This window comes from Anopheles maculipalpis, chromosome 2RL (assembly GCF_943734695.1).
Source record: "Anopheles maculipalpis chromosome 2RL, idAnoMacuDA_375_x, whole genome shotgun sequence".
Taxonomy (NCBI): domain Eukaryota; kingdom Metazoa; phylum Arthropoda; class Insecta; order Diptera; family Culicidae; genus Anopheles; species Anopheles maculipalpis.
Window position 1 is genome coordinate 30,454,440 of NC_064871.1, and position 25,622 is coordinate 30,480,061.

At 42.7% G+C, this 25,622-nt stretch overlaps 1 protein-coding gene across 7 annotated transcripts in view; it reads right to left on the reverse strand.

Moving 5' to 3' along the window:
* LOC126557414 (polypyrimidine tract-binding protein 2) overlaps positions 1-25,622 on the reverse strand; it is a 202,731-nt gene that overhangs the window by 86,989 nt on the left and 90,120 nt on the right. The window lies entirely within an intron of this gene.

Genomic DNA, 25,622 nt, shown 5'->3' on the forward strand with positions numbered 1-25,622 from the left:
CTTGTTTTCAAACTTCTCATACACACATCGTGAACAAGTCTCAGTGGAAAGAAAGAATCTCAGGCAAAATTTAGCCCTGTGTATACTCAGGTTTGTGAAATTTTGCATCTAATGACTCCTTCCTTTATTTCCTGTTCTCACCGACACAATCTCACTCATAACAAACAGTAATCAGGCACTGGTAGTGGCGGAAACAGGTAGAAATACATACAAATATGTGTTACAGTTAATGAGCAAACGCTTGGGACAAAGCTGTAACTAGGACGGGAGTAATCACGACAACATGCCCTGGCGTTACGGTTGCTCTGAAACAGGCCAGTATGAAGAGCATGGAAAAGTGTAACCCATGAAAAGAGATCCCAGATTTCAAGTGCATCCTGCATATTCTCGCTTATTTCTGCACAGTTAACACAGCAACATTTAGTTTTTTTTGTTGTAATTTTGAGATGAGAACTCCGTACTCATCATGAAAAGTATACTCAATTGTGGAATGCTTACTCTAAAATATCGGCTTTTTTTTACATAAAATACATTGCAATAATGTAAAATTATTAAAAATGAAACAACTTTTATCATTGTCATATTACATTCGCCAAACACCTTCACGCTTTGTCCTTGTCACCGGTTTAACTTCTTAGCCATCTTTAAGTTTCTAGCATAACGCTTCATCCTCGATGCACATCTTACTACACACACCAAACTGGCACAATCACACCAAGCTCGAAAGATTGATTGACGTCAAAACAATTCCTCTGCCTTCAACTACCCTCGTCTCGTGTGCTGTGGCACTACTCTACCGCACAACAAAACTTAAAGAGCTTTAGGCAAACCCCAAGCATCCACCCACAGCTCCGCATTGCTTTCCCTCGTTTGGGTGAATAATAACCGACAGCCATCAAATGCCACACGGACGAGACACACGAGAGTCCATGACGAATGCATGGCCAGACAGATGCATGGTACAAGATGCACAGAACCGAAGACACAAGAAGAGTACCGGATTGTGGTGAGCGGGAATGGTGGAACAGACAATCCCAACGCGCCAACTGTACCGACTTCTCTGTTTGACTCTGCCTGTGGTGGTGGCTGTGCTTCAATTTATCCAGGAGATTTTGCGTTCATAATGGAACGTAAATGTAACGCACATGATGGTGATTGTGACGCTACTCGTAAGTCCAACGGTGATTGTATGTCCTTTTGTGCTGAACAATACCAGCGATGTGAAGAGGTAGCTCGGCAAGATTTTACCGTTCAGAATTTCTTCGCCAGTTTTGGGCTTCCTACCTTTCACTCTCTTAGACAAATGTGACATTGTGTTAATAACACGCACTCTACCCGGCAGAATAATTATTTAAGCAAGCTTTTCCGTTTTCACCAAGGCGTAAAACGGGAATTAGCAACTAACTAGAAATGATCTTCTCTATATTCATTAGTTTCTGTCGGTTGTTTTGAACGATTTTGCCTTGAAAAACAGTCTGCTGAGCTTTTATTCTTCTGCTGAGAAAGGATGCATTAGGAGGTTAGCGTTAATTTTTAATAGAAATAACTCCCACGGTTTGCTGTTGTTCTACTATTTGCAGAATTCTAGTGGTCACACCACCCTCATGCTGTAAGATAACAGGCGTCAGAGTTAAGAACAAACGGGGACGAGATGTGTTTCCTTGTGAGTCTTGCGTTGCAGATAGCGAGGGTAGCACACAAAACAAACCCCCCCCCCACACACACACACATAAAGGGCATTAAATTATTCATCCGTCCCATTCAATATGTATCTCTTCCGTTCGTTCGTTTCTGGAACCGTTTTGACACCGAGATGAATTTTCCAGCGCGTCCAAGAAAGGGCAAGATTCCTATTAAGGTATTCTCTCACCTCTGTTCGTTCCACTAGGGCACACCAGCCCACCTAGGGCGAAAGGTGTCCCTGGACCTTTTTGGAGTCGTCGAGGCTAAATAATAAAAGTTTGCATTTATTTTTCTTCGCCCAAAGTTGTACAAAACAACACCCGCGGACGAACGGGACAGCGTTGAAGTTTCACCACTCCATGCAGACACACACACGGAAACGATTTGGTGGTGGAAAACTTTATTAATGTTGGCTCATTTTTTTCAGCTTCACTCGCTGTCCACTAGGTGACACGAAGGGAAGACGCAAAATGGGACGCTCAATGGGGCGAGGAGGGAGGGGAGAAGGAGTAAACGATTCAGCGTGTCCTTTCGCTGGAGAGATTTATTTTCCACACAATCCTTCTACTTCACAAAACAATACAACCAGGTACGTCATCCGGGCAGCGATTTACCAAACGAAAAAGACGACACCGGTGCACGTATTCCAGCGACACTATTCCGACATTAGGACATTGTTGTGTATCTTTTCGAATGAAAACACACAGCGGGAAAATTGTTGCCCCCAAGTCTCTGAGCTCATCTCAAGCACCGTGGGACACCTCCCGCTGGCGGTGAACGTGAGTTTCGTTACACCCAAGCGGGAGTAGTGTTCTAGCGAGTTGGTTCTCGCGTGAAATTGGAGCCCATACTGTCGACGGTACAGAAATGTCACCTTGGAGATACCTGTGCCACAGTCCTGCAAACAGAGCAACAACAAATCGTGTCGTTTACATCAGACGAGCATGAGAGCGTTGATTTGGCACTGTTGATACACAAACATTTTCAAGTCTCAAGTATCATCCTCAGCTAGATGCAAGACGCACCATCATATAATGAGCTTCGAAAACAAAGGACACAAGATACGGATTTTTTCACGCCGTCCCGTGTAAACTCTTCAAAACTTCAAAGCCTTGACAAAGCTACTCCAAACGCTTATTTTCTCGGTAAGAGTATTTAAAGCCTACGGCTAAGGCATAGTTCAGTCCGCCTGCTTGCGCTGCTGTCACAGGTGCTAAACTGCGGCAAACTTGTACAACTTTAAAAATTAAACCTCTTTGACTCACTGATTTGATCGTCGGCAATAGCGGGGGGTTTTGCTGTTGATTTACATCCAAACCGTTGTACGCTAAGCAAAATCAGCGGATAAGCGAAGAACAACTTTGACAGCTTGAGCAACGTCGCCTACGTTCGCCAGTCTGTTCGGTGACAAGACAACGCGCGACGCTACTGACAGCAAATACTAAAAACTAACCATTCGTCGGCAAACAAACAGGGAGTTCAATCTGCTACAAAAGTCATCATTGCACAGGCTTCACCTTCGCCGTTTTCAACGAGGCTGAGCGTCGTCACAGTACGACAGAAGGGAAGAGAATGGTCACGAAGACTACATTAAAAGTGAAATAAATAAACTTTTCACCCAACATCACTCCATCAAACTTGTTGGTTTGTTGGAAGCTCTTGGAACGGAGCGAACTCTCGACAAAGATCTACCTTGGCCCTTCCGAAGAGGATATCCACAGCAGAGGTTGGACCGTGGATCATGATGGGAAAAGGAAACACGAGCAAAGTAAGTGAGTTTTCACAACTTTCCTTCCACACACCGTCACACACAGGTGCATCATCGAATTGAGATGAACACAAATTGAACCACGAACTAACCTTACGAAATAGCGCACTGTCCGTGCACGTGGCCGCACAGAGACCCACATAAAGACGAATCACAAAATGCAAAACAAAACCAAAACGCAAACAGCACAACAGGGCCGGTTTCTTTTTTTTGCAAAATTTAATCTTTCCACCCAACTCTCTGTTCCATTTGTCCTGTAGTTGTAGAGTTATTTGGTTGAAAATTTGTTTCGTTAGATAAAACACGAACACTACAGAGGGAGAAGAGAGAGCGAGTGTTCGAGTACGGTTAGACGCGGCGTAAATTAAACGATTTTCTTGTCTCCTTGTCGTTGATGTTCAAAATGGTTGAAGCAGTTCATCGGAAAGGACACAACTTTTGCCAAAGCTTTTCAAAAGTCGTGTAACAAGTTTTGTATCAATTGTTTCCGACCAGATACGCTGACGAGAAGGGGTTGAGAAAATAAAAGCCGAAGAAAGGATGTGGTAATTGTGAAAAACAATTAGACCAAACTTGGTTTGTCGTTTGAGCGTTGAAATCTTCCAAAGAGGACTTTCAATGGAGACCTTTGATAAACAAAAGGGTGCTCCATCATTTTACTAACGGGCAAAATAATCTAATGGTTCACAATAAAGGTAATTTTATTTCGCTTCACCATGTCGCTTAGAATGTCCCGCCCCAAATCGGTACTCATTTACTGTGGCAGCTATGCTTAACAGCTTGAAATAGAAATATATGAGTCCCTTAAAACCAAAGTAACGCCTCCGAAGCGCCCATTTTTTTCCCTTTTACCGAGCAGGTCAAAATGATGATAAATTCAAAAAATAAAGCCTCGTCCCGCAAATATCGCACGACGCTCGACAAACACAAATATTCTCCACAACCCCTTGCGTACATCGCACGCACCACAATCCTCCTTCGCCAGGAAGAATCGGATGCTAAATCAAAATCAACATTAGAAAGAAAGGCGGCAGTAATTTTTAATTCGCTTTCGCACAGCAGCAGCGCACAACCCCAAGGTTTCCAAACGAAACCTGGCTGCTCCCTGGCGGGGTGGGGAGCCGGGTGATAATTTCTTGCTCTGCCCTAATCCTCAGCAACTGCTTGCTCGTCTCATCACCACCGACTCCCCATTTAGCGACGTCTTGTACCTTCGCGGCTAGAAACGTTTCCTTCCTATGGCGCGGGATGGAAATTCTCAACCTCAACAGTCTGCAAAAAAAGGCTTTTCATATTTTGATGCTCTATTTGAAATGAGATCGTGTGTGTGTGTGTGTGTGTGTGTGTGTGTGTGTGTGTGGGGGGGGGGGGAACGAGAGAGAAAGAAAATGAGGAAAAAAGAGCGCAAAGCAACATCACCGTGAACGGTTCTGGTACACTGAAAACTTCTCATTTCCTTCATGGGACCTTCGGTATACGCGCGCATATACACACAAGCAAAAAAAAAAGCCTTTTCCAACGCTCATCAACAGGCCAGACCAGGTCACAGGTCAGCGCATCGTTCATGTTGGGTGAGTGATGGTGTATGTGTGTGTGTGTTTAAGTACGAATGCGTTGGGTTGCGGGAGGAACCGCTTTTCATCGCTATTTTTACTTGAATGGGTTTCATTTCGCTTTAATTGGGAAAATGTTTTTCCTGCTGTGCGAAAGAGGCACCTTCAACTCCGTGGGCAGCGTTCCATCGCGGGGCGAGGAACATCAAGCACACAGGAAAGGTCCAAAGGAAAGTGCTTCCTTGCTTTTACGCTCGCGCGGGGTTACGTTTCATCAGACGGAAGCTCATTTTTCTTCGCTTCCAAGCCTTGGTGTGTATATATTTTTTGCTCCTTTCTCAGCACCGTGGGATAAGGATAACGATTTCTATTTGAATAGAAAACCAACACCCAAACTAACGGACCAATAGAAAGCAGAAGAGGACGAACGGGGGAAAAACAGGCACCAGTGCACAGGATCGTTTGAGTGTTATGTTTTAAATTTAATATTATTTTTAAAAGGACCGTTTCCTACAGAATTGCTGCGTCTTAGAGTGCTCAGTGAATGTTTCATAAAAAACCACACAAACCGACAAAAATTTGCTTTGGCGGGTAGTGATGACCATGGTTTTAAAAATATCTTTTCCCAAAAAAAAACTTTTATTTTATTGATATTTTTAATTTGCTCAACATTTTCTGTTTCTTCTCTATCGACCCAACAAGCGTGCTGAACTCGAACTAACTTCCAATGGAGACTTCATCACTAGGGACATTCAACAGCAGGACAACAGAGGAGGGGAAAGATGAAGGTTAAAATAAATCATAACATCTCCTGCATCAAACTTTTTTAATAAAAACACATCTCCAGTAGCGTGTATTCCATGAAACCACGAAAAAATGGGCCACATTAGAGGGCTAGCAATGAAGCCAGAATTTTGACCAACGAAAGTTTTACTTCGATTTTTTAACTTCACGGACAGCTGAAGCTACACGGAGAACTGGAGTGATGCTAAATTTAAAACGTTGCTTCCGCATGCCGTATTCTAAAACGTACGACGGCCTGTTAAAGAACAGTTTTTAAAGGTTGATAAAGAACATTTTATTCGCTTTAATAGATTGTGCTTCCTTGCGGCACAAGTGAACAGTTTCGGAAGGACGTTCTAATTAAACTGTCACAGACTTTGCTGGTAGCGTGAACGAAAATGCACAAAAGTTAACAACTAATCTGCTGTAAGCTTAGGGCGACAGTCGTGTAAAATGCCACAGCCAAAGCATAACTATCATGTTTCAACGTTTTCGACTAGATAAATACCATGCACAGGTAATCTAGACGTTGACACTTGGTTAGAACGCTGTCTACAATGTTCGAGTTAAGTTTTTGTGACTTGTGGCATTATAAGTAGCATTATAGTACGTATAGTGTTATCAAAAATTAAAGCCAACTGTTGAGGACAGCTTCAAGGTTCAAACCTCGGAACAGTTGACAGAGCAAATGAATAGGATCATATACGATACGACGTCTTTACAAGGCACGACCAGGTTCTAAATCCGATCAAGGTCGTTCCCTTGTAATGTGGACTACAAGTATCAACAAGCTTCGCAAGCTATTGATTGATTGGCATGACCAAGCAGGTTCTTAAACCATGAATCCATAAAAAGTCATAGTCATCAGTAGTAAAAGAATCCATTTTAGTAGTGTGTGACGCATGAATAATACGGACTCCACAATCCACGACTGACGAATTCTTCTTAGGTGCAATTAAGAGGATGCAGGCATGCGGGAGAGCATGAGATGCTCAGAAGGATCGTTGGCCCCGTATGTGTGGAAAGACAATGGAGGAGCCGCTACAACGACAAGCTGTACGACCTGTATGATGACCTCACCGTCGTGCAGCGAATTAGGCTCGCCAAGCTCCGATGGACTGGCCATGTTATACACAGGGGCACCAGACGACCCAGCTCAGAAAGTCCTTTTAGGCCGTCCACGCGGACAGAGCAGACGTGGTAGGCCCAGATTGAGATGGCAGGATAGCGTGGAATAATCCGCCATCAAGGCCTGGATAACGGATTGGCGGACGACGGTGCGGGACCGTGAGCGATTCCGAATTCTGCTGCGGCAAACCAAGACCGCAAAGCGGTTGTAGCGCCTGATAAGTAAGTAAATAGGTATGCGGGTGAACAATCGGAGTTCCGTCACTCAATGACGAGCTCTATAATCTCAACGACGATTTCGGGCAGTTTTAGTTTAAACTCAAAAAGTTCCAAAAAGCTAATCAGTGATTACCTTGACGCATACGCATTTGTTAGAAAGGTTGGGTTTTAGATTAGTAGACGACAGTCTAATTTCAGAACTCTTGGGCTCATATACTCGTATTAATGCTGGACGAATAAGATCAACAAAAATATGTTTTGTTGAAGACACATTGCCAATCGATACGAGAGAAATCCGATACCAAGATTAGGGACCATTTGCACTCCATAAATTCCAGTCGATGTAACATACTACAGACAAGGAATTCTTGCACACGCTTACAAAAACCCTCGCACACAAAGTCTCGATTCTGCATCAACCAAGGAGCACAAAGAACCGAAGACTGCAATCCCGACCATCGTAATCCCTATTCAAGTTAATGGCCCTTCGCCGACAGCGTCCTCTCTACCCGTTTCACGTGCATACACTCTCACCGTGATCTAATTGATTCTCGGTAGGACCAGGTTAGCTTAACGTTGCTCTTGCAAACCGGCCAACAGTAATAATTTGATTGAATTTTGATTATGTCACTTTTGTTTGTACTATTTCCACAACACATCCTCCACAACCCATCCTCACACACCGGCCCTCTGGAACAAGATAAGCACTGCCTCTATTTGATCGCACTTCAAACCCCGACTTAGCATCATCTCAGGAAAGGTGGTCCCTTATCACGATGGTTGTCAACTAGCGCTGTGTCTGCACATACACTCTGTGTGCGAGCTTCACATACCATCTCTACACGAGCCGTAAACTGTTCACTTTACTTCCCATCGGCACATTCATCCCGACGCCTCTCAGGTTCCTCCGTTGGCTGGTGGAAAGGATTCAGTCGTAACGTAATATTTGCATTTATGTTTATGACTCGCCCGTTTTTACAACCACCATCCGACGACGTTCCCCTCAGTTTGGTTCCGTTTTTCGTGCACTGTCACCCCCCGAGGAACCATCGTCATTACCTTCAACCATCGCTCCAAAGTTCTCTCCGTAAGCAACGATGTTTTATTTACTTACTTATTTATTCATTTTACCCATCATGAAGGCAAATATGGTCTCGTCGTGTGCCACCTCACACTTGCTGCGCTTCGTTATTCCCCTTTCCCTTACAAACAGTGAGGACACGCACATCTCGCTCGCCTATCTCGGAGCGGTCCCTTTAATCCTAAGCTCGTTTTATCCGTAGACCCGGTCGTTCCGGTACCGAATCCATCCGTACGGAGGCTCGTTGTGCTCAACTCCATCATACGCCCGTCATCACGAAAAGCTTGTCGAAAAAGATGCTCCGGGGAATAGTTTCCCATGCAAATGAATGACAATTTTGCAGTTCCAGTACGGGGTTGGGATGAACAGAGGCCGAAGTGTGGATTACCTGCGCACGGGTACGGACGCCAAAAGCATGACATTAAAGCGCCGGGTTCTATTCATTCCGTTCCGAAGGTAGAAGAACACATTGGCAGAAAATCTTTCTGCTCGGCTGTGTGCTTTCACTCCAAACCATTGCAATCGGTTCCAATACTGCAAGACCTGAACAGATGAAACAGAGACAGGTAAAGAGAAGCGGCAAGCAAACTCTGGTGAGGTTTGTTGCTTTTACAGGTTATGAATATTGGGTAAATGCGTACCATCTCGGCATGTGTTTTGTGCTATAAAGAGTCGATGATTTTCTTCCCAGACGCCCTAGATGACAAATATAATACAAACACAAACACACACACTTATTCAGTTTTCTGCTACAGCTCCAAAAATCCCATCAAGTCCCGGCATTAACTATTATAATGTACCAGAAATATTTGGTTGAGTCGGCTGGTGTGAGAGCACAAAAACGTACAATTGCTTCATCGTTTGTGCTGACGGGTACTAGCATTCCAAGCTTCTTCAGAATCGTAAAGCGAGCGTATTAAATATTGAAGTGGCTTTACCGTCCTTACGCTTGCACATTAGGATAGAGGATTTCGGGTACTGTAATAACAATGCGTAATTTATAAAGAATGAAACATCGGTAGATCCAGGAGTACAATCCAAGGCTCAGCTTGTGTACTTCCACATTTGGAAAGAGATCATATAGATGAAAAACGTCCTTAGGCATCAGCACATCAGCTTTGCGCTTGCATACTCTGCCGTACGAAATGCATAATATTATCTCCATATGCACGATGGGTTATCCTTCTTGGAAAAATTTCTACAACTATTACCCGTGCTCTTGTTGTTGGAAGGATTTCAAGTCTCCAATCACCCTTTGTATTGTTGTAGGATTAAAGCATCGTTAGCAACAACTCTGAAACATTTGCTCTGTTTCGTAACATAGTTCATTGCAAAATCTATACAGTCAGTTGCTGGACTCCCAAATAGATACCTTAAACGAAAATAAGACTCCAAAGTTGATGTGACACCTAATCCGGACCTGCTACGATAAAGCTACTACGGCAAAGCATTCACCCCCACAACGTTCAGTGATATCCTTGAGCGAATAGCAGTAGAAAATAGGCCTTCAACTCAACGCATCGTACTCCATATCCACTTTACCAAGACTCCCAATGCCAAGAATGCATGACAATTGCCGAAGCAAATTTCCTTTTTGAGATTGCTTTCCAACTCATTTTCCCCAGTCGGTCTAAACGTTCTGGCTACTAGTGACTACCAACGTACTGGCAATGTAGCCGATGACTGGCAACTACTATCATCATTGCTCTCCCACAGGGACACACCGGACATACCTCTTGCAAACCTAAACTTAACTTGCCTTCAAATGGATGTCCACTGTATGGCTGACGGAAGGTATGCACAGATCACAAATGAAATGGACATAACAAAACTCGGAGGTTCTTTTCCCTCAACACACTCCTGTTTTCGTGCTCTCGCTATCTCTTTCTCACTCTGTTTTACACCTGTCTCCTGCAACCATTATGAATATTTCATATTCATTAATAATAGCAAAAATTTTCACCTTTCATGAAGTGGTGACAGGTACTGCAGAAATTCTACCTCCAGTTCATGAGTGCACGTTTTCCCGCCAACACCACAGGTGGTCACCAGACACATTAACTGGTAACCCATTCATTTGCCACTAAGGCTGTTGATGAACATTGTCACGTACTGACGATTTGCCCATGGTACATTTGCTGTGTGCAGTTGGTATCGCATACGATCCCGGGTTTCGACCGTAAAGGAAGCGGCGAGGCGCGATCATCTGGTGGAGGCGCCTAGTACCTCACACGTTCCAATGAACGGTTGGCCTCATTTTCTGTTCTTTTCCCTTTCTACTGCGTACCGTCAGACATGCGAAGAAATCTATCGATCGTTAACCTCACCTTTGCTATGCATGATACAGTCAAATCGATGTCAAGCATGTAAGCATAAAAACATGGACACTCAGATTTGCTGTGCGCCACAACTACTCAAGGCCTCTTTTCGAGACAGCGAAAAAATGACCCTGTTCGAAAATAGTTCTCTGTCATCGACTGGTAGGATTTGAGTGCATACCGTATTCGTTCCAGCCATATACCACATGTAAGTGTTTTATTTGTCAAAACGTTGTGCCGCTTCTGCTTTTCCGTATGCATTGAGCAGCAACAAAGCGATCTGGTGGTGGTGGTGGTGGATTGAAGTGAGTGAGGTAGTAAACATGTGTATGAAACAAAACAAAAAATGCAGCAAATGAAAGGGTGTGACAGTGACAATACTGGGGAGTATTCGAATGCATTTGGTCGTTACATGAGCAGTACACGTGTCTCGGATAAGAGGAAGCCTTACACACAGACAGTTGTTTTCAAGGGAATCGATTTTTAGCTGAACGTTTCAAAAGGTATGTTTTCAAACACTTCATTATGAATTATTTTTCAATATTTGAACTGAAAATGTTTCTAAAGCATATAAAAAAAACAATAATTTATTTTAGTTATGTTTTAGTTTTATGGTTTAATTTAATTTTATCAGAAGTAAAACAACAAGGTTTACTATTTACAAAATCAACAAATATTATTCAATATTAATAAAAATATAAACATAAGAAAAAAGTGAATCTGAAGTTAATTAGATACTTAATCAAACGGACTAAGAACTTTACATAATCAATTTTAAAATGATATATCACAAATATTTTTCTCTCCATTAAACGACATAAATTAAATTTAACAATCAAATCAGCCTTTGCTATATGGAATAATGCAAAGAAACAATCCGTTTGCAACAGCTCCACCATACATCAGCACACAAAACCCACAGCAATATGTACCACCAAAGCGTCGTTTGTCTTCTAAAAAATTTAAAATTTAACTTTTCCAACCGTCGCATCCATCCTTTACCTCTTCCTTTGGTTTGTCCTGTCGGTGCCCTAAATGTGCGTAATTAAGATGTAATAATTTATGATTACCCTTCTGTTTTTTTTTTGCAAATGGCACCATTAATACCGGAATCGATCCGGCTGTACAGTACAGCCTTCAACATTGCCTGGGCAGTAATTTGGGCAACACACCGTATGAAATGTGGCGTTCAAGCCTGTATTTCCGAAGCACACAGCAAAGGGTGTTTGTTTAAGTTGCCAACATGTTTTCCGCTCAACGATGATGCTAATGGTGAAGAAAAGCCGGGTGTGAGATAAGCGGTGAAGTTCGTCGTAATTCACGCGGTTTTGATCGAACAGCCTTTACATATTATCCTATCCATCTTTGTCTCGCTTGAGCAGAGCCGGCAGAAAAGGGTTCAAGAATGCCACAAACTTCATATGCTAATTATTTTTCAACCCGGTACTGTGCCCTTTTGCCCGTTTTTCTACGCCCACCCAGCGCTTCCAAACGCTTTAAGGCGATGTATGCGTGTAAGTCAGTCGCTGGATGTGTGTTTGGTAGAACGTGGTAGAATGAATTTTAATTATTCACCTCTGAAGCTACCCAGCGAAGGAACTTTTCGAGAGTTTTAACCAAGCGTAACCGACAGCTCCCGTTTGTTTAAGCGCAACTTTGCCGGTTGACGGGGTACCCCACACATCGGAATGTACAGGAGGGAGGAAAGACGTAATCCAGGGCCAGGTTTTACCACAGAATACGCTACACCACACAGAGCGCTAGTATGAAGTAAAACAATAAACCATCCACCCGCGAGAGACAAGCAGCAAACATCGTCCACAATTTCAAGCTAGTTTCTACGAAAAAAAAAAAACAAAAAACGATACAAAAAATTCTACCACAATCAAATACATGTTGCATGATTCACCCCCGATATATGCTCGATTTAAAACACGGATGTTGCAAAACAAAAAAATCTACAAAATAACATGCACAATAAAACATAGCCACGAGAGCAACAATCGTACGGACGAGCTGGACCGGCACAGGTAGCAAAAATACACTCGAAACATGTTCTTCACTTGTTGCACCGGAACTGCACCGGCACAGGCGGACGAAACAGTAAAGTGCATCGCGCGTGCAAAAAACCCAAACGAAGCTAGCTCAACATGCAACCGGAAAATGAATTTTGCAACATCATCACAATGTGCTTGTGGTAAATGTGCATGTGTGCATGGGGCCTGCACCATGCCTCGTGGATACGTGGTAGCGTGTTCTGAGTAGAAGTAATAGTGCATAAAATAAAATAAAACATAGCACCAGGTATCCTTGGTTGGGATACCTACCAGAAGCTATCAGAGATGAGGCACAGTCTCCCTTCAGCCGATGGTTGTTATACGCCATTAGCCATCATCATTGCCGTAATTTGTTTTTCCGAGGGTACTACCGATACACAGATAGAGGAAAACATAAAAATAAGTACCATCCCCGCACGCCATATTCAGTCGCACCACTTCCTGTTTCATCACACCGGCAGTGGCAGACCGGTAACAAACCGTGCGCAAATTATAAAATTTATTAAAACCATAATTTATACTGCATGTTTATTTATTCACACATACAATACCCTTCCCCATTTTAGCGCCGACTTGCTTCTCTGGATCAGCTGGAGCTGATCCAACAGAATTCTGGCTTTGACTTTACTTCCGGCAAGACGGAAGCTACAACTCACCGAACAAGGGCAACCATGAATTAGCCATGCTTTCGGTTTGGCCAACCCATATAACACAGCATACATGGCACATATGGAGCAGAGAGAGGTTTGATCTTTTTTTTCTATACAAAGGGGATGATAGAAAAACTTACGGGCAACCAAACACATCACCAACAAATCTTGCCAAATATAGTGTATTCAGATCTTTCTGATTAAGTGCAATTACATTGAAAGTAAGGCCACCTACACAGAAAGCAATGTTCTACTTACAGAATCTTATCAGAAGTTTGTCGTAGCAGAAGATCCTCAATCGTTTATACCTAATTAATCTTAGACGGTTTAAGAAACGAACTTAGTGGGACTTTGCTCAAAAAGAAGCAAACAATTAGTTAGAATTGACAAATAAGGCAGTTTACTGAACACAACGTGTAAGAAATAAAATCGTTCACAGGCACTAAGATCTCAGACTTAGAGATATTTTTTGAGCAATCATACCGAATCTCTTTCCGTCATTTTTGACGGAGAAGCTAGATCAGTTGAATGAATAGGAGGCTTCAAAAGAGTCCCTTAGTCGATGGGTTTATCCTACTACACGAGCACCTGCGTGCTCCATAGTTTCTCTGCAAGGCTAGAAGGCATTGCATATGAAACACAGATGAATATTCGATCACTTCATTAAGTTTATTTAAAATTTTCGTAACATGGCATCTCAATAAATGATCTACATATGTTGTGTAAATGATGTTGTGGTTTAAATTTGGGCCCGCATCTTCACCGCATAGAACAGATCGACTCCAAAAAATGTAGTTACTGCCTCAGATATCACAGCATAGAAGATGTGTTATGGTTGAGCGTCCAGAAAATTGAAAGATTCCTCAACGTTTTGGTTCGAAATGGGAGGCGCAGGTAAGACTTATTTTAAGAAGACTTGACACAAACCTTCGAAGTGTTGGCAGATTTTTGGGCTAACGACTTGGACTACGAGAAAAAACCTCATGCAAACTGACGTTTGCTAGTACGATTATTTTGTTCGTCCATTATTCATGTTAAATAAAAAAAATTGATTTCACTCAACAAAAAAAGGGAATCACCACCCAACTAAATAAGCTTTAACTTTACTTGATGTTGAAGTCTTCCAACGCTACAGAAACAACGCATACAAAACAAGGAACAGAACCCAGACTCACAGGTACAAGGCAATAAACAACTCTTTGCAACCGGGATTGAAATTACGATCGGTTGAATAATTAAACGCGGCACACAAAACTTTGTCCCCGGCGCCTGGTAACCGTAACGGCTCTTTCCTCGCTATGCAACTGTGATAACTGATACCAAAGCGTGAACAGGTAAAAAATAACTCATTTTTCTTCTTTTTACTCAAGTTATAGCTGCAACAACAAAAAAAAACATTGATTTTTCATCTATCATCACCGCTGAAAAACAAGCTTCGACAGAAAATAAAAACCATTCGTCCTTGTGCCCTTGTGCGTCGTTCTTTCCGTTCCTCCAAACGCCTAGATTTCGTCTTACGAAAGACAAGTAAACACAGCACACTCCCGCCAAAGTAACCAGAATGGTAGTTTAGGTGGAAAACTTTGAATAAATTACGGTTCATTGAAAATTATTCGGTTAATTTTGAAGAGTTGGATGCAGGTGGCAGGAGTGGAGTTGGACAAGCAGAACCTTCTCTTTGCCTCCATTTTCCAACCGGTAACCAGTGGTCCCTTTTGGTTTGACTATTGGCTAACGGTCTTTGCTCCTCCAACAGCAAACGGCTTCCTTCTTCTCCAGGGTTCGACCCTTGGTCTCTGAAACCCACCAAGAAACTCAACGAATGAACGATCGTTCTTCACGCCAGCTGCGAATTGATGGAAAAACAACAACCCCCGTAGGAAGGAAAACAATGCCGAACCTTTTGCCTAACGCACCGATGCGCTGGCCGAGCGATCCTTTTTGGGCACGAGAGCGTGCGTTCGCGAGGTTCGCCGCAGCATCACCCACAGCACACACCCTTCTCCGACCAAAGTTATGATGGGTGAAAGTTGAGTTATGTTTGGGAAAACTTTTCCTAGCGGAGAACCACACTGCAACACTGCGCGAGTGGGCAAAACAAAAATAACGGCTACTTTCGCCAGGCAACTGAAAACAGGCCCTTCGGGTGGTGTTTGTGGGAGGAAATGCTACGAATCATATGAATCCGGCCGCACGGCAGTAGAGAGAATGAAGACGCTTACGGGACACTTTCTCGCTTGCTCTTTCGCTCACCGGACTGAACCGAACACTTTTCAGTGGCTTTCCCGCACAATTTTCGGGCGAGGAAAAAGAAGGAAAATGAAACAAGCATAACCTCCGATGGGTGTGTTGCTGCAAATTATTTATTTTCCCATAATTAACGACTTTTCCTTCGTCGACTTTTGGCTGGCTGGGCGACTTTTTCGATGAGAGATGATGGAAACGGAAAGCCACCTTTGGCAGGCCGTAATGGAAAGCCTGACCCCGTCCACTTCTAGCCGAGGGATGCAAATTTGGTAGGTTTTCCCCATTTATTTAGCAAAGCCAATGTTATGTAGCATTTTGAAGAAGTGAGACTTAATTGCTTCAGCTAAAAATAAGATTTATTTTTATACAACGTTTCCATTCAAAAAAGTGCAATTTTGAATGGAAAAAAAAATTAAGCTACAATAAGTAACTCAAAAGTTTATGTTTTTTTTCTCAAACTTGAAGTCGAAGAGTTCTTACAACAATTACCAAGCAGAGTTTTGAAAAATTGACAAGTTTTTAACTTTCATAGAGCCCTTGGAGACTTGCAAAATATGTTATCGCTGCTAGGATTTTCATTTCAGAGTCTCTTGGATCGATGAGTTTCTCACCAACACAAACATGTTTTCCACAAACGTCGTCAGTTCGTCATTTTCGTGATCGTCATAAAAATGGCGTCATCTCAGACATGGGCAAGGCTATGTTTAAACTCTTCTTCCTAGACAAAAACTCGAAGAAATTACAACCGGCCACCTGTAAGTGCCTTACTAAAACCTACTTTCATCCTGTGAGGTTAAATGCATGATAAGAATTCATATCCACTAGCGATTCCTCCACTATTTTGATCATAGATTGAGAAGATCGCTAGGAAATAAGGACAACGCAAAGATTCAAATTGTCAAATTGTGCAAAAAATGTTTTGTATTGATTCACTTCTCTTAAAACGAATCAAATAATAGATTGATTTTGTAGTTTTAGACACGTTATTACAGACAAAAAAATTAATCAAATCCCCAAAGTTCTTTAGCGGTGTAATGAACACTAATAACGCATTTATCTATCCATACCGTGTTAGAGTTGCTTTCCTTTCCTTCCATTTTAAGGTTTTGTAGAGATATAGAGATGTTTGCTTACCTGTAATAAAAGAGAAAAGAAAGGGCAGTTTAGTTTCAGACAATATTCGAACAATCGCAAGCATAAAACACATTTAAAGCATACATCAATATAACTTATTTTGTTATTTTTTCCTTCAAACTTGAATGACAAAGTACCCATCTTGCCACAGAATCATAAACGCAGATCACAGATTCAACTAACCCCTTTTTATTTGCAGCCAAAAGAGATTTTTTTAGGTTATATTAAGAGGAATTGAATTGTAGCGGTTTATTCGATCATTGTCGCATACAAATTAATTCATTTTAGTCAGATTTGCTCACATTTTACCGACACTAGCCCCTTAATTATGAAGTCTTTAGACATAAAAGGAATATTTATATAGAAACAAATCTTGAACGCCCGGTCGTTCAGCAAAAACAGACAGCAAAGCGGATGAGGCAGAAATGCAATGCTCAAGTGCAGCGTAACGAGTGGGGCTACGAGGAATGATCTGTTGATTTCCCATTCGCTCGTGATAAAATCCACAGCTTTTACACCATTTTCCCTAAAGCTCACGCATAAAGCAAATCGAAGCTAGCAAACACGCATACCACGGTGGCACTGTGCGGGTAAAAACTACCCCATTTTTAAGCAAACCGATCTTCTTGTGGTTGCACACACAGTCTAGCAATATTGCACACCGCACAATGCATCAAAAGCCCCATCCGATTGCTAGGAAACACCAAGGTTAATTCTTCGTACCACCGATAGGACGATCGTTCAGCGAAATGGGACCATAATAGCTGGAGTATAGTCACGCTTGGCAAACGATAATACGATAAGAAAAGTGAAACAACCAAAAGATAACAAAACTGCACGGCACAACGGAGAGGTCTTGGGAGGGATCGTGCCGTACCGGACATGCACCGACTACCAACGAGAGTCGTTCATGGTAGGTTAGCTGTTTTAATTATCCTCCTGCCACCTGCGATCTCGAACACAACACGAAGGCGATACGTAAACACAAAACGCGGCCCGTTATGGGTTCGTGCGCACGCGAAAAGAACCTGGGCGAAAAATTGCACCTTGCGTCAATTTGTGGCCACAGACAGAGCCAAACTGTGGATGCTTATAATGCACTTTTAAGAGGGTAGAAAACACTTCCCCTTCAAGCGCACAACGGAACAGATGGTGATTCTGCACCCAACACGCCAGTCGTCTGGGTGGCATATGAAGAGAGGCAGAGGCTAGTTGTAGTAATCCGGTGAACGTTCGTACGCTTCTAGGCGAATGCAACAAACCGGAAACGCGACCAGTGTGCAGGGCTGCTCTGGAAATCGGCTTACTTACAGCAGAAGAATGCTTACACAAAGCGCATAGCCGCAAACAGTAACGATATCACAAGCAACCTACAATGTGAATCTGCACAAACGAAGGAAAAAAGATACGGAAAAGAAAAGTGCACAGAAAAAGGGTATTTTTTTAGATAATAAAATTTCAATTAATACCGAGTTCTAAGAAACAAACGCTGTGGTGCTTCAGAAGAGCAGAATGAAAAAAAAAAACACAACAATACAACTTTCCTTTTGAAAGCTACAGGTTTACAGGTGGGTAAAAGATGCTTTTGGCACGCGAAAAAACCCTTCGCAAAACGCAAGTACCGGAAATGGCGAAACTAATGGATGATCACAACCAGCTCCGCCTCTACTAGCCTCCACACGTTTCGTAGAGCTCTAGAAGCTGCCTTACCTACCACGCTACCTTAAGCTCTAGAAAAAGCGACAAAAAGGGAAATAAAATTATAGCCAAGAAACGGGCCCGCGATCGTAGGGCTTATTCTTCCAACAGGTATTCTCGCAAGGATTACACATACACATAGCGTCAGACAGGCACGCAAGGGTCCCCCATTTCTCGACCCGATAGAACGTGTGTTAGACGAGCGGAACTAGATTATGGTTGTGAAATTAATGGACTAACCATTACCGGAACGAATGTAGCAAAAACGGGTGCAAGTGCGTCACGTGGCCCTTTAGTAGGATAAAAATGTGTAAGAATGATACAAAAAGGAAAGGGCGGACAAAAAAAAGGTGTGTAAAAAAAAAGTGCACTAACACGAAGTTAATGGTGGATGATGTAGAACAAAAACAGAAAACCAATGGTCTCATTTTGCCTTCGCTAGCCACGGTCCGAACTAAAGCTGGAATGTTATTTTATCATCTTTCGCGAAAGGCTATCATTATGGTAGCTTGATGCTTCAAGCACAAGCACACACACACACACACACATACACATACACACAGACAGAAAAACATCAGCACAGTGAAGCGGTAAACAGATTACCGTAAGTCATAACATCGCCAAAGGAATATCACCGATCACGTGAAACACCAGGCGTCTCCACTAATGAGCTACTTAGTATTTGTGGGTTTAGCAAATTTTGGCATTTTTTCCGATCAAAGTAAATTAAATTGCTGTACTTTACCTTAAAGAGCAATTGAACTGAAACAAAAAATGCTCCTTTTGCCTAAGGCACGCGAAAATAACGATACACTCCAACTCGTTACACGCCGTTGAAGCTCTCTCACGGTTATGACCTAAATTTTCTGCTTCATTTCCTTCCACAAAAGTATCGGCCTTTTGTTATACTTTTTCCCTCCCACCATTCCTTTCTTCAAACCTCACCCACCCCTTATCTCGGTCGAAACAGAGAAAGACTAGCAAAGAAAAAAAAATCAAAATAACACTCGTCGTGCCGTATCACGTTTTCGCCATCGCAATCGTCACCAGCACCAAAAAACCAGCCGCACTCAGTGTACACGAACGGAAATTGTGCCACATTTTGGCTGCCAATCCAGCCTACTGGTGCCACCGATTCGCGTAGTACGTTGGTGAGGGTGGTAAATATTTTTCGCGTTTGGCTCTTTTTTTGAAATCACTAAGCGTTAGTCTGTATCTGTTGCTATTCTTTGCTGAGTAACGGTTTAGAAAGAAAAACGAGCTGCACGAGGTGCTCTGTAGTGCGGTGTCCTTTCTTCCATCACCAGCTAGCTAGCCCAGCCAGCCAGTCAACGCATCCGGCTTGAGATTGAAAAATTAAAATCGCAATTTCCCGACAGACAGATAAATTTAGGTTACAAGGAAACGGTGGAAAGAGATCTGCGCGTAACTGGCTGGTTGCTGGCTAAGTAAGGACAAAAATTCCAGTACATTTGGAACTGTCTACAGCATTATTGCTATCCCAGCTGGACCACCGCCACGATCGATTATTTCGACTCCGTGTTTCGGCCGACACTGGATGCCGCTTTTATACGTGTAACTTCATTTGACTACAGCAAGATGGAATAACTTATTTTTTTCAGTGTAGCGACTGTAATAGTAGCAACACAAACAACAACAAAAATCAAAACCAGGATGTAGGTAATTTCTACCGGAAACTCTGCTCGTAGCCTCAGTTTACTATTTCGCTCTGCAAGCGTGAAAATAGTGTTATTCCAGTCAGTTGCAACACTCACGAATTGTGTGTTTTTTGCAGAACACCATGTGGCTGCCGACGGTCTGCCTTAGTCATACAAACACACGCACTCACATCAGAGAATCCATCACACGCATCCAGGAGTTTGCTGCCCAACCAAAGCCCGATGTTGGTTGGGTGGAATTTAATTAACTTTATAAAAGATTAAAATTTCATTTAATTAATTATTTGCTTTACTCAACCACCGTCACCGCAGCTTCGGTTGTGAGGCGTCGGTCACCTGTGTGCGTGCGTATGTGTGTGAAAATGTTTACGTGAGGCACGCCCAAAGAGGTAACAAATTCCATCCCACCTTTGCATTGATGGTCCACTAACCAAAGGGGACACCCGTAGAGGAGAAAGTGCAACGTGCCATCATCATCGTACGGTGTCAGAATGGAGTGTTTTATAAATAAACTTTACCGGAAATTCCAACCATAACAACACATACATACATACACACACACACACACACACACACACACACACACGGGGAGCGGGGGGAGACAACACGCACGATGCATCCAGTGTGTTGCTCCGGGCTGCTGATGATGAGCGTGCTCGGACACAAAACCAAACATGGAGGCGTTAAATCCATCACAACAATTATTAATATACGCGCAAGAATCGTGAATGATGATGCTGTGCTGATGAGGCAGCTTAGCGGCAGCGATAATGACAAGCACCTGAGCAAGGATTCGCTCCCCAAACTGGCCGAAACGGGAACGGCAGGATTTAAAGCTGATTTTAAGGATTTAAATGCCTCCGCATTGATATACGTGTACGGCAGATGATTGATGTGGGTGAGAAATTGCAGGCAGATATCTAAGGTACTCTAGCTCCTGCGACAATTACCCCAAAGGATCATATTTCAGATATTAGGATAAGTGAATTCTAATGGATTAAGATTGTTTACAAGCAGTTCAACGAAAGTGTCTCGAAAGATTTGGCCTATCAATAAAGAAAAAGCTAGCATCAATCAAATTTTTATCGTAAACGGCATTTTAAAAATTAAAAGTTTTGCTTCTGCTTTCTTCAATAGTTCTACATGCACAACACAATCCCTTTCAATATATCAACGAGGGAAATTTATGAAAAGTGAACCACGCTATCGGTACGCCCATCAAATGGATAAGCTCCGCCGTTAGGCACCTTTGGTGTGTCCACGATTACCTTCATGCAGTCTCTGCAGCCTGCCTACGGTAGCAACAGGGTGAGATAATTTGTCGTTCATATTTGTTTAAGCACCCACATCCTCGAGTCCTCTCCTTTGCCACCACATACTGAGGCGGTAAGCCAGTTGACGACAGGGCATAAGATTTTATCACAAAACCCATGCTGCCGCAAGCACAAAATCTGCTACTCCTTTTACTAGCGACCATTTCATCCGCTCAACCTCTAGCCTGGGGTCTTGGGGGTTGTGGCGACGCCGTGTGTTTACGAGCGCACGCTTTTCCGAAACGTGCCCCGAACGGGTAAATAGCCGCAGGGTATTTAAAGGCAGTTTGCCTGAGACATCAGACAGCAAAGACACAATCCTTCTTGTATGGTTGGAAAGAGTGGTCTACGATGAGAGAAATAATCACCTAAAGCCTGCCATCTCATGCTTGTTTCACTTCTGTGCCACCGAGAATGACGACGATGGCGACATTAAAACCTTAAAACGACCCCAGGAGCCCATCAACACATAGACCGAAGAAAAATACCCGACAGTTCTAACTTTCGGGATGCACGTTCTCCAAGCCATGGAGCCACCGGTCATCAAAAAAAAGGATGTACGACCGTGCATGGAAACGCATTTGTAAGGTAACGAGAGGGTTTCGTCCGAATATGGTTCGACCTAGCTGAATAAAACATCATACGCACGCAAAACCATCTTGCTGGCGGTAGTATGAGCTTTTCGTTTATTGGAGCCTCTCATGGATTTTTCCAAATATTTTACTTCACTCTAGATAATTAACCGAACCCATTTCCGGTTGTCCGGCAATCCAAGCGTGCACCGAATCTCAACCCGAGCACGTCCGGAACGGTGTGAGAAATCGGGCCTTTGTTGATGACACATATCGTGCGGTCTCTGCATCTCCACTGCTGAACGATAGCGGTAACTGACGGTGACATAAGGGCACGAGATTGGATCCTTCTAGTTCATGTTTTGTTCATAAAATACTGGTCTCAATTACTAGCCACTTAGGGAAGGAATTTTGTAAGTGGTAAAATTTACATTGTTCGTAAAATGGATGATTTTAGTTATAGTGAGGCTACTGATGTAGTGTGTACTTGAGCAGATATTGAAGGTTATACTCTTCATGAACGAAATCTCGAACTGCACTAAGGCTCATCCAGCCTGCCTTTGCCGTTGATCGATCGATGTAAAATGAGTTAAGCAATATTTCATTACACACACAAACAAATGGTCTCTTTGTAGCCATCATAATAGATTTTAACATTACATCCATTATCTGCCTTCAAGTGTGCATCATCAAACTGCACTACACGTTAGATATTTCATCCACAATGTCTGTCCGTCGTCGATTCGTGCGGAAAAAGGCAATTACTTTAATGCAACCTCGGAATATCTACGAACCATATGCATCTCGCCACACGATCCCGGGGTGGTGGACTGGTTTGCATCCTTTTCTTTCTTTCACTGTGGAGCAGGGTGACACCACAGGGACCATATCATGAGCCTTGTGTAACGCCCAGCACCCAGACATTGAACGTTTGCGTTAGTTTAATTAATATGATATTGGAAAAGCCTCTGAAATTGGCCCCTAACACCTGTGAATCTACTGGTTTGGTGGTGTGGCGGTTTTCGTACGTTGTAAACACCACCGAGAGAATGAAAAGAGACGAGAGACCCCCATCCGGCATACCAGCAGCCCAGTGTGCCCTGTCGTGCTCGAATCCACAGGAGGCCCATCATTCATCATACTGCTTTTTCCAGTTTTCCACCGACACCACCACCGGGATACGTTCTTTTGGTGGTAATCGTTCACCGAAAGGACGACGAGAGTGAGATACATCGCGGCATCGACATTTGGAACAGAGCAGTGCGATAGTGCGGTTGGAATCTTGCTAATAAATGGTGAAATTTTTTGATCAGTTTTTAATTAAAAGCTATTGCAAATATTTTGCCCAACACCGTCATTGGGGGTTTCCGGTTGAGGTTCTGCTAGTCGTGGCACAATAATGCGGAACGATCTGTCCTGTATTTGGTCCGCTTACAAACATGTTATTTGCCATATTATCGTGCACTTTCACACACATTTTGGTTTGAATGCTGGAGGAAATTGCAACGATTTCGCCCTCGCGACGATATCTGCACGGGAAACCACAGAATGAACACCAAACTAAAAAAATCAAACCTTGCGGCATCTGTGTGTTGTTGTACCCCTTTTTCGAAAACAATGCAAAATGGCTTTCAACAATAGCAAAACAAAAAAAGCTTGATAACTCACAATTGCATCATTGATTGTTGAACGATTTCGTGGTTTTGCAACCGGAAAACCACGAAATTTCAATTGAAAACACCAACGAAGCGGATTGTAATATCGCACATTTTGTACAGTCAACGGATACTTCATTTTGTTTATTTAATACATGTTTTAATAGCATTAAACCAGACTAACAGATGACAGATTAAAAATATACACAAAGAAAGATAAATCCATAAGCGAAAAATTCTTTCATCAAAAATACAATCGAAAACGTCATAAACCATTAAAAACGCTGTGAGCAATAAAATATAACAATGAAATTCAATTTGAATTCGAATTTGAATAGTCGATTAAATCATGCATAGAGACGCGATAAGGCCAATTTTTTTGCACAAGAAGGGATCAGCATCGATATTTTTATGCTCTTTACTGATGTACGCATGAAAAAAGCACAATAAAAATAACAATTCAAAAGACTTTTAAAAGCTTTTTTAATCTATGAACTGAGTAATACTTTTTCTTATTACTGGACTTGCTGCACGGCTACACGGCTTAGTTGATTAGTCAGTTTTCACTACGGAGGGACGGTCAGAATGGGATTAGAAGCCTGGTTCTACCATGTGAAGACTGGTGCCGTTGTCACAGTCACCACAGGGCTCACTGGTAGAGAGCCACTAAGAAATATTGCGAAGCATAAAATTCGCAAAAAGTGGGTTCGAGGTAACTAAAAACAAGAATTAAATGAACAATGACGAGGCAAACTTATCTTGCCAAGTTACTTGGACAACTGTATCCTTTAGGACGCTTCCAAAAATAAGGATATCGAAATTATAGTTCAACGAAACACATCTAGACTGTGTTCAGGGTATAATGAACAATTTTTAACAAACAGCAGCATTTTCTGCAGAGTCCAGAGAAGACTGGCACATTACTTATTAATCCCGGAAATTCTATGGTTAAGCCAAGTCATAATAGCCCCCCTGTGTAGCAATTTTTTTTTTTTTCGTTCTACTCAATTGAGAAAGGTTAATACACAATTAACAATACGTGTCTTGTGCCTGTTATCAACATAATTAGACACGGCACACGCAACACCACAACGAGATGGGTCACTGCCACTTTGAAACCACATAAACACATTGCCTTATTGACAAAACCCATTACACAATCGATCTTTTGCAAGAAATTGCCTGTTTCTTGTAATTCCCAACGGACCCACGCACACACACACATTCCACGCCGATCATCCGAGGTTCGGCTCGGACTGTCCATTTGTTGCTGTTTAAAACCCCCACCCGTGCGCGGGTGTGTACAAATTGCCCTGATTGGGAAATAATTAATCAACTGATTAGCAATTCATAAGGACTCGGCGGTACAAATTATCTCGAGATAAATAAACAACCATTGAACGGTTCCACTGCCACTGCCATACCACACCAGGCAATGGTTATAACGCTCGTAGCTTGGTTGGTTGCTGCATCACACGGCACAACAACGACAACCGGCAGCACAGTGTGCCTGGCCGTTGCAAAACGATGGAGGATTATTCCCGGTGAAGCGGCATTGTGGTTTGCTCGGTTATAAATTGAACAACCAAACAGAAAGCGTGCGTGCGTGAGTGTGTGAGCGCATTTCTGTTGCACTGGGCTGGGGGAAATGCTGTTGCTTTCTCGTTTTCAGGTTCAGAAGTACCGGCTTGCATGTAATGAACCATTCACTACACCCGAGATGGTCAGTTTCGGTACACAATAGGGTTGAAGTAAGCCAGCTGTAGAGTTGTAGTTGGCAAACCAATCGTAATTAATTTACAACTTCAGCCTGGGATGTCGATGGCTAGTTCAATGCTTCTTGGTTGTAGCGTATGCACAGCTTAGAACGGTGCAATTCGGAACAATCTCGCAAGTATGGCGTTCTAAAGCAATACGTCAGATATCCTGCTACTTCAGAATGATCTGGTTACTTAGCCAAACAAAAGTCAAGCTGAACCTGATCCCATCTTTAAAATTAATTCGCTCAAGAACCGTGATAGATGAACGACTCATATATTCCTGAAACAGAAACAAGAAGACTTTATCCAGAGCTGACGTACACC